Source organism: Phragmites australis, chromosome 9 (assembly GCF_958298935.1).
Source record: "Phragmites australis chromosome 9, lpPhrAust1.1, whole genome shotgun sequence".
Classification (NCBI taxonomy): domain Eukaryota; kingdom Viridiplantae; phylum Streptophyta; class Magnoliopsida; order Poales; family Poaceae; genus Phragmites; species Phragmites australis.
Window position 1 is genome coordinate 12,928,057 of NC_084929.1, and position 9,001 is coordinate 12,937,057.

A 9,001-nucleotide genomic window follows, 5' to 3' on the forward strand; every position below is an offset into this window, starting at 1 on the left:
TGGCATAGCTCCGTTTTAGGTTTTTCAGCTTTGCTCAGAAATCTACGGTGAAATAGATCTACTATAGAGCTAGAGTTAAAAATAAAATTGTTTGACTAATAGGTGACTCCAGATTCAGTAATATGAGATTTTTAGAGCAATTGTGGATGATACATTGTGATGTTACATATACACTATTTTTACATATAAACATTTGTGATTATTTTGTTATATTAAATACAATACATAAAAATTTTGCGAGTGCTTTCAACGTAGGAAAATATTGTTTTTCCTGAAGATTATTATAATAGAATGTAAGTGACAAATTAATTACAAATATTATATCATTCATAGGTACTTAAATATATCGATTACAACGATCGTAGATACTTAAATAAGTTAATTATATCATTACATACTGGATCCAATCGGCTGCCACTGCGGCGGCGATCTCAGATGGTCTAAATCCTATGCAGCCAGTTCCTGCCGTGTAACAACAGATACCAATCAGATTGGTCCAAGTGTACGAAATCGTGTGATCCACACTAATCGCGATGACAAAATCATGCTTGCACACATCTGGCTAAACAAGATGAGCTCCGCCGATTGAAAGAGACAGCTTCTTGGCGCAGCATTGCCGGCGTTGAGCTAGTGTAGGAAGTAATCCAGGTAGGAGAAAGGGGGGTCACAGCCTGCATCCTCCAATTGAGGGTGCTTAGAGCATCTCCAACTAAGTCCTCATATTTGATCTCCTATTTCTCTTATTTAGGGGCTTCTTATCTAGATTTTATCCCCTATTTCTCAACATGTTCCAACCGATCCCTCATATTTGACCCTCTATATTCGAATCACCTCTATTTTATTAATATCCGGTACCTCTCTCTCCCCTCTCTTCCTCTCTCTCTCAAATGAGGAGTTGGATGAGAAGCCCCTAAATATAGGAGGTGAGGGAGAAGATTTGAGGGCTCCTCAAATAAAGGAAGTCGGATAGGGGGTCGATTGGAGATCAATTTTCATCGTTTTTTCCTCAAATATAGGATAGGGGTGAGAAGAGGGCTTGGTTGGAGATGCTCTTAGAACAAGAAGTTCTATTCGCTGGATCGTCGTCGCCACAAACACGTACCGTGCTTCTCCAACCTGATTTGCACAATCCAATCATGCTTAGAACAAGAACAAGATCAAATGAGTAAGAACAGTGTGCTTGTGCATTGCAACGCCTATGATCGTCTGCTTGCTTACCTGAAGGTCCAGAGATTGTGGGACAGCAGTTTCCTCCATCTCGGCGGCAACAGTTGCCTTCCTGAAAATGACATCGGCACTGAGGGTTGGTGAATTAAAAAATTACTGATACTAATAGCATTGGCAACTACTTGAGGTAACTAAAAATATGATCTTGAGATTCTTACCGACAGCTCGTACTGTGAAAGGAAAACGACCAAGGTAGTTCACAGCCAAATAAGCAGTAAGGCCAACTCCAGCAGAGTTCTCAAAACCGGTCGGCATCTCTGTGCGCTACTGTACAGCCCCCTCCAGCAAAGTCCTTTTGACTGCTACAGTAATGAGGCAAGGCTAAGTACTTCGAAATTGCAGTACTTTTCTCTCTTAACACTGTTTACAGATGATGATTGTGAATCCGAAGAGAATAAGAGTAGAATGTAGAGAATAGAGTAGTTGCTGAAGATGTAAAAAATAAAGAGTACTGTAATAGCGTTAAGAAATGCTATAATAGTATTATAGAGGATGAATTTTAGAGTATGTGCTGGAGATATGCTAAGAGGATCAAATCTGTTATACGAGTAAACCTGTGGAGGGATCAAAACGAAAGAAATTAATAATCACATGGAAAAGAAGCAAACCTTTACTATGGCAAACCTCATGTGAATTAACTTTTAAAGTTTGTCAAAATGCCCAAAAATAGTACCATGTGTTTTCTGGAAAAATAAAAATAGTACTATGTTGAATCAGACCGTGCATCTCAGTTTCTCGTAATTCAGAAAGCACACGAAAGGCCAACTTTGGCCGAGATGGTCCCAAATTTTACCCCCAAGAAATGGTGGCATATCTACAACGCACGCTACAACAAATTGTTTTTGCTCTAATTAAGCTCATAATTTAAAACATTGGCATAAATTAACTTCGCTACACGTGTAACACTCACATTATACGATCATGAAAGATAAATGCAAATGATTAAAGAATCGTTCGGTATTTAACAGATCGAAAAAAGAAATAAGTAATGAGAGCATAGTCTACACTCTTTCGTCCGGAGTAAAAAGATTGCGGCGTGTGTTTGAATCCAGAAACGAAGAAAAGACGCAGCTTTCTAAATGAACAGGGCTAATAATCATGGGAACGGAGTGCGTTGCTACAATCGCCAAAACAAATGACACAAACATGTTTCCTTTTCCCCCGGCGCAACCATACCTTAGGCCCCAGATCAATCAGGAACCCACCTTCCCAATCGATGGCCTCCCGACGGAAGCAGAGGGCTCCGCCGCCGCCGCAAAGCCTCTTGCCTAGTCCGCCCTCTGCGTGTGCCCTCAGATCAATCAAGAACCCACCTTCCAAATCCAATTCATGGACTCCCAATGAACACAGAGGACGACGTCACCGCCGTGTAGCATCTCGCCGTAATCCGCTCTCGGCATATGCTCCCGCTCCCTCTCCACCGGACCGGCCACACATTCCTCCGGCTGAGCGAAACCAGCGGCGAAAGCAAGCGGAGCGAGCGACGACGGCTGGCGGGCTAGGGCAAAATCGCCAGACGAGTCAGCTCCCTCAACTCCACGAGGCCATATGAAAGTGGAGTTCGTAGAATAACTTTTCAGCTGCTCTATCAAAATAAACTGATCCATAAATTGATAAAGCCGAGATGTTTAGAAGGACTCCACCTAGATCCATAATAGTCTGGATCTAAATTCCTCTGAACAAGCATTAGAGTACAAATTTTAACACGTGATGGAAGACGGGTTTAGAATTCACTAGAAAATGGAGCGCCAAACGCGCGCTATATGGCCATCGCTGATTATAATTTAGAATGTGTGATTAGAACGCAATCTTGATATGTTCTAAGTCGTCATAAATATGAATTCATTTTTGTTGTTGTAGTTACGATCTAAATAAAATAAATATAACAAACTGATTTCAATACTTGTTACAATATCATATATCATGTCTCATGATTTATACATCAGGAGTAAACTTACAAGGTATTGGTACCCAGCAGAGTTAAAAGCAGGGAGGTATATACATTAAAAGATTGAGTACTGTTCCAATTAATATGTGATTCGAGCAAGTATAGCAAACTATATATAGCAAAATGTTAACTGGTCTTGATTGGCACTACTTTTTCATGCACGTTTAGCATGTTCTGCACCAAAACGTAGGGATGATCAAACTATATACATCAAAATATTAACATGTCTTTTTTGCCAATATTTCATGGATGTTCAGCATGTCCTGTACCAAAAGGTCCGGACGAGCGAACTATATACATCAAAAGCAAGTCCAACGTGATCTGTAACAAAACATTGAGACCGTAGCCGTAATTATAGACAGAGGAGTATATAAAAGATTAACATGTAGCATCTATATTTAATAAACGTGTAGAAACAGGATAGCTCCTAATTGCATATGCATGTCTACGTTTCCACTTCTTATTATGCAATGTGATCGAAGGCATATAAACAGAGAACCACAACATGGAGAAAGCAAAGCAAAATAGTAACATGACTAATCAACATTTATATGAACTTGGTATTTTTTTAATTAGATATAAATTATAAGGTACAACCCATCTATTATCAAGGTTCATTTCTTCGAATATAAATATTATTATTTCGCCTTTTGTAAACTGTGAAACCATTATTGTCAAATGTAGTCTCGTCTTGAAATTCTTTTGGATAGAATTTTGAACATTTTCCTTTTTTTCATACAAGGGCACGTTGGATTTTTATCACTGCATGGACTATGCATCATATGTTCTGCTATGAGTATATATCCGAATGAATCTATATTTGGATCAGGAATTTCAGCACATATAAAGCGATCTGTCATTTAATTTGTAATTTCAGGGTGATTTTTGGATATCCATATTAAGATGTGAACATGTGGTAAACCTCTTTTTTGAAATTCTATAGAGTATAAAATGGCATGTGTAGGGCCGAACACTACGTCAGATCGTATATCATATAGTAATTCACTTAATTTCATATGAAAAACTCGAACTATTATATCAGGTCTATCACTTGGTTGCTGACCTTTAAGTAACATTTTTGTGATTTCAGGCCATCTAAGATTAGATGTAAAGGTAATAAATAAATCAGGAGGTCCATAAACTTGACATATTGCAATACCGTCATGATAATTTTGTATCATATATCGTCTATAACATGTATGACTCGATGGTAAGATTATTCTTTTTCCTATTTCGTTACCTTCGACCAATCCTTTTTCTATTGCATCAGTTATGCCTTGTAAGAATTCCACTCTTAATCTGTCTTGATTTTTAGCTATGAATTGTAATTTGTCTTCATCTTCATATGCACGAGCGTCTACTATTATTTTTTTCGATAATCGTCCATAACATAAGTAGGGGTTTGGTTGGCCTTCTCGATAATGTATATGATCTTTGAAGTAATCATGCATGGTGACCTTATTTCGTTTATGAGGTTTATCGTTATTGTTTTCATGGTAATTTATTCCAAGTTGATAACCTCTTTCACCATATGGAAACAAAAAAGGGAATTGTAATGCCATGTATGCAGGATGTAATATTGAAATTCATTGTAACCTATCAGCTTAGGTGAGAATTATGATATCTCTTTTATAGTTTTCTAGTTACATATCACCAACTATTAGTAGTGCTAATTCATCAGAATTGGGCATTTCATATTGTATTGGATCACCTTTATTAGCTCCAAGTATACGGATGCTAATATCCGTTCCATTATATTCTTTTAGTAAGTCTCATGCAGCATGAAATTTTTTAACCAAAGGATTATATGTATCTAACATATTCATTAGACCTTTGACAATTTCAGGGTCGATGTCAGTATCGTTTTGTTCTTCATTTTTTAAAGCACGAATTCTATTTGCAATATCATTTTCTATGTCAAAGATATATAATTCAGCAAATTTAGGTACATTGTTAGGTTTAGGTAGTAATGAACCTATACATGGTATATTTGCCCATTAACTCGGAATACATATGGTCCATTGCCTTGATTTATTGATTTTTCTATATTACCACCCATTGAAGTAAAGGAAAATAAGCTATTATATTGTCTAATTTTTTGTAAAAAATGTTTTGAACAATTATCACCGTTGTAGTCAACTAATCTTGCTAGAAATGTTGGAGGATTTTTGAACTGGGGGATTCTAATTTTACCTCCTTTGCAACATACTCCCTCTGGTTGCAAATATAAGTCGTTTTAGCCTCTTCAACTATTCTCTAAATATAAGTCGTTCTCAAACTTCTATGCATTTTTTCCTCTTTTGTTCCCGTCTTACCCTTGTTTAATAAATGCTACTACTCTCACAAATGAATGAGTCATCTTTTCCAATGCAGAATAAATGAAGGGCAACAAAGTCATTTGATCTACTTTCTTAATTCTTGTGCACAAGTCTAAAACGACTTACATTTGCAATCGGAGGGAGTAGAGTATAAGTAATGTTTTTTTTTTAGTTCTTGCTTCGCGTTTGTGTTTTTCCTCATTCCAGAATATTGCTTTGCAGTATCGGCATATGTATTTTGTAGGACCATAACATGAACAACCAATATATGAGGTTTTAAGATATTGGATGTGTTCAGCAGAAAAATATATCATGCCCCAAGTCAGAAGCAAGTTTATGCTTCATTAATCAATCAACTACGACATCATCATAGTTTATTATCTGCCTTCATATTGCAACAGGGCATGATGATCATAAAGGGATGACAACTCTATTTTAGCAAAGGTGCCACTAATCGTCAAAAAAGAAAAGTAAGATGCCACACAAGAACATTTCAAAAAACACCTGAACTCCACCACCACCACTTGGACAACATCTCGGCCTGTTCAAACTAAATGGATCAAACTCAAAGCGCGATCAACTTATGAATAGTCTGAAGGACCTTACTTCCCTCCAGAAGGGAGCAAGAAGAATAGTCTGAAGGCAACGTCATTTTTAGGGCACCTATTGTGCTGCCTCATCCATGGACTCCAACAGTTGGGTTCAAATCACAGACCATAAGCCAGCCATATAGATGATCATGACCTTATCATTTTGTTCATATCTTCTCAGGAGTCAGGACAACCTCATTTCAATATTCCTTATTTCAGACAAAAGGGATCTGGTTATGAATTATTAACACATTATTTCACAATCCTTTTCCTCATCATAAAATAGAATGAAAGCAACCATCACACCAGGCAAAAACTAACAGAAGGCAAACATGCTTGAATGTAAGGGCTACAAGCAAACCTCGACATGCCTTGAAACCATGGGGGAAAGAGGACAAGGACCGGTAGCAGAACATGAATTTTGGTTCATACCCCTAGCTGAATCAACCGACAATAGGACCATAGTAAATTCTTTTATCATAATGTATTCCTTAGAAAAGAGAAACATTTCATATGAATGTACATTTTTATTGACATGTTTTTTTTCTTTCTTTCTCATGTCTTCAATCTTTTTCTACACAGTTCTGCTATGTGAAATTGACATGTCAATGCAAATCTAGTAAATGAAAAGTGAAAACTCATGGTACTACTAAATGCAACAATCACGTTAAGCACCAAATTCAGATATTTCTTGTGAAATGTATCACAAGAGTGGTGCGTTCAAAGATTATCAGCAAAAAGAATTACAGCAACGAGTTTTGTGTAGGGCAGAATGCAATATATGCATATTAACTAATGAAGCATCATTAACAGTAGCCAGCAAAAGCTTATACAAATCTCCCCTAACGATGTCTTCTAAACCAACATGTTAAACACATAATATGCCTTGGTAGACGATAAATGCATATTTCAGATGATAGACAGGGAGAAACAAATAGCACAGAAACTGGGGGATGCCTGTTATTACGTGATGAATATCAGATAATGAACCCTTCCCAAGGGATGCAGAGGTTCCGGTAAAATCAAGAACATCGTCGATCAACTGGAAGGTTAGAAATAGAAGTATCATAGCTAGATCACCAATGTTCAGTTAGCAATGGTGCTACTAATTGATAAAAAAGAAAAGTGATATGCCACAGTCACAGGGGCATTTCATCAAACACTTGAACTCCACCACCACCAAATGGATCAATTCAGCAAAGAACAGCAAAGAACACACACAGAGAGAGAGAGAGAGAGAATGCGTACGTCCGTCAGTTCGTACAGAGGCGAGCTGGCCGCTCGCCCGCCGCCCGTTCGACTGTACGCCGCGACCAGCGACAGCGCCGACCACTGTCGCCGCCGAGGAAGACAAGGATGCGGACGCAAAAAACTTAACTCCACCAGATGGGGTAATTTTTGCAACCCAATCACTCCACGCAGAAAATAAAATGAAATCTACCTGCTCAGATCCTATCGTGTGAAGTAAGATTAGATGGAACCGGTGCTGGTGAGCAGGAAGAAGAGAATGACAGGGAGCTTACCCGTGACAAGGAATTTCGCGGTGAGTTCCCTGGGCAGCGGCTTGCGCCCAATAGAGTTGCGGGAAGATTTGGAGTGGCTCTTGTCTACAGATTCTTGGATCGCTGGTTATCTTTCGATTGTTCTTTGGGATTTTGCTTGGGTCTTCTTTCAGGTCGGATCTGAGGTGGTGTTGGATCTGAGGTGCCGTTTGGATATATAGAAATGGGGGTTGGGATAGGGAAATAGACGGCGAGATAATTTTATTTCTTTCTTTGGTTAAGAGTTTGAGAAAAATTAGGGGTTTCAGAATATGGGATAGGAGCCTTCTTTTTTCTACCGCTTAAAATCCACTGGCCGGGTGGGAATGAGCAGAAAAACATGTGAAATTATATTTTTACTTTTGAAGATGATGGTGGTATAAAATAAATCTTTCTATTGTTGTAGTCTAGTTTATTTTGTTCGTCTTGTTTATTCGTAGCAACGAGAACGAGAACAAGGTGCCCTCTCGCAATTTGTTGGCTTATAAAATATTAGATTGGGTCTGTTCTCATTCTTTTATAATTATTCTCTTGTATTGAGCCAACAAATCACGAGAGAGTGAGTGACGTCTCGTTCTCGTCGTTGTAAACAAATGAGACGAGCGAGGCAAACTGGGCTGATAAATGGGAGAGATTTATTCTGTACCACCATCTTTAAGGGCAAAAATGTAATTTCACATGTTTTCCATTTTATCCTGCCCAAACCCACTCTGCCAGTGGGTTTTAAACGGTCAGTAAAGAGGGCTCCTATGTCATTCCAAAACCCCCCTATTTTTCCTAAACTATCTACAAATAAAATCATCTCACCTTCTATTTTCCTATCCCAACCCCTATTTCCATATATCCAAATGGTACATTTCCATATATCCAAATGGTACCTCTGTGTATATGATGTAGTAGGAACGATCACTCCAAATGCTTGTTCACTTGGGAGGAAACTGCAAGAAGACTCTAGCTTGAGGAGTATGCGGAGGAGACGGGAAGAAGGCTAAGCCAGTGCAGCAATGCTACAGTGTTTCTTCGCATCCAGCCATTTATTTGCAATTGGACGGCTTAGGTTCACCAGCCAATCACAACTCTGGATCCCTACAGGGATTTAGATATGTAAGATAAGATTTGATCATTTCCTCAACCCAGAGACCTCGCGAAGAGCTTTTGCTAGACTTGTGACATTGCCATTGAAGTCTAAGGAAATTACCGTCCCTGCCACTGAATGAAGAGATGTTGAACAGGCAACTGCAGCCCCACTCCTCTTTCATCCCGTACTCCACACCTCTGCCTCGATCTAGATCAGGTAATCCCTGTACCACACCCGCGTCTCTCTCCCACCTCCCGTTGGCGTCCTCATCCCCCCATGATTAGCGGGGGATCCGATCC

General features: G+C 38.8%; 1 long non-coding RNA gene across 6 annotated transcripts; it reads right to left on the reverse strand.

Moving 5' to 3' along the window:
- Positions 1–241: 241 nt before the first annotated feature.
- Positions 242–8,017, reverse strand: LOC133928652 (uncharacterized). Of its 6 annotated transcripts, none has more exons than XR_009911479.1 (5): positions 7,607–8,017; positions 7,332–7,535; positions 1,386–1,587; positions 1,219–1,279; positions 242–1,116 (listed from the first exon to the last, which is right to left on the reverse strand). It is a non-coding gene; the product is annotated as an uncharacterized LOC133928652 (long non-coding RNA). The 6 variants fall into 6 exon arrangements; XR_009911478.1 differs by having other exon boundaries at positions 1,219–1,297; positions 1,386–1,526; positions 7,607–8,014; XR_009911477.1 differs by having other exon boundaries at positions 1,386–1,529; positions 7,607–8,013.
- Positions 8,018–9,001: the final 984 nt, after the last annotated feature.